The sequence below is a fragment of the Poecilia latipinna genome, unplaced genomic scaffold (genome assembly GCF_001443285.1).
Source record: "Poecilia latipinna isolate Pla-1442-1.1 unplaced genomic scaffold, P_latipinna-1.0 Scaffold3385, whole genome shotgun sequence".
NCBI classification, from domain to species: domain Eukaryota; kingdom Metazoa; phylum Chordata; class Actinopteri; order Cyprinodontiformes; family Poeciliidae; genus Poecilia; species Poecilia latipinna.
The window spans coordinates 13,335-15,009 of NW_015116001.1; positions in this window are offsets into that span (position 1 = coordinate 13,335).

The following is a 1,675-nucleotide window of genomic DNA, read 5'->3' on the forward strand; positions in this document are numbered from 1 at the left end:
TAACATTTAAATAAAGTTTACTTTGTAAAAGTTCAAAGAACAATATTCATAGTTAGATTATTTTGTTACCGTAGCTACAATTTGATGCTGTGTGTTTAATCTTTAAGTTTGAACTCTGTTTGTCCACAAATATAATTTAGTAAACTGCAATTATAGCTGATTGCTTTTTAGGTTGGCTAATTAAACTACTCCCCTCTCTCAGATTAAATCCAACACATTTGGTAGAGGTGCTGATGTTTTTAGCAACAAAAGGGGGCCCTAAATCAAATTCTGCTCCAGGCCTCATACAGCCTTGGACCAGCCCTGCATGATGAGGTAATCTGCTGCACTACGCAGAGATGTGCAACAAATGGGAGATTTAATTCAATGCTGCTAATGTGGCTTTAGTAGCTCTAACATTTTGTGTCTGTTGAGTTTTTAATAAGCGTCACAGAAACTATTCTGGTTGGTCGAGTTTATGGGACGAGTTTCTCAGATCTCCGCTCGGCTGCGCACATTAACTCTGTCTGACTAAGTGGACAAAGCATTTGATATGGTTTGATGCACTGTGCAACCGGAAAAATAATACTAAAAATAATAATATAAATAATATAAAATCAGCGTGATGCGTTACAGACAGGGGAGCGCGTAAGGTCCTCACCGGGCTGAACCTGCATGATCAGGTTAGCACTACTTCGTTAACTAATACACCGGCCAACCGGGAACACATAGATAAACTTTACCAGCGCAGGCAGAGCCAGGCATTGGGCAGCGTGTTGGGATGGAAAAGCCACACAAAATTCTTTGTTCACAAATATAAATCATTCTTACCGCTCGCTCAACGCACCTCTGAAAGCTCGACTACAAGTTATTCCTTGTGCAACCAGAGCTAACTAGAGTGGTGTTTAAAGTCCTACCTTGATCAAAAACTCTGGTAAGAATCATAATTCCTCACTGGGGGTGGATGTAAATATCCATACAGGTCAGCCTGTGTCCAGTTTGAGTGAAAGAGGTGCCAGCAGTGTGATTGGTCCAGCTTTAAATGCACTATAAACCTATCTTATATAAACATATCTTTTAGGAATAAATCTGCTCCGCCAGTGAAACGCTCAGAGTAACAGAGGTGCTACAATCCTGCTTAAAAAAAGAAAGAAAAAAGAAGAAAACTACATAAATACATTACTAATACATTAGTAATATATTTAAAATATATATAAAGTGTATTAAAAGTATATTTTTAATATAATTCTATGACATAATTAGTACACTCAAAATATACCAATCAAGCTCTTGAATACTATATAAAAAAGTATACTTAAAGTATACTAAGTACTACTTGAAGTTGTTCCAAAAAAGTATGTTGAAATATACTAAAAATTGTAAATTAATACTATTTAAATACTATTAAAGTATACTAAGCACAAAAAAGTTGTTCCAAAATAGTACAGTTTAAGTACATAAACCAAAGTATGCTAAAGTATGTTAAAATTTAATATACTAAAGTATACTTCTTTTTTACTAGGGTGACAGCGCTAGGCCCCTCCTCCTGGCTCTGATTGGTTCTTTTTTTTGGGAGCAGTGCATAACAATAGCTGAGGGAGGAGGTGAAGGAGATTGACCTTTCCACAGATTATCTGTCTCATAAACAGTCAGGACAAAAAGACATTTTAACAAATATGTAAAAACAGATTTAATA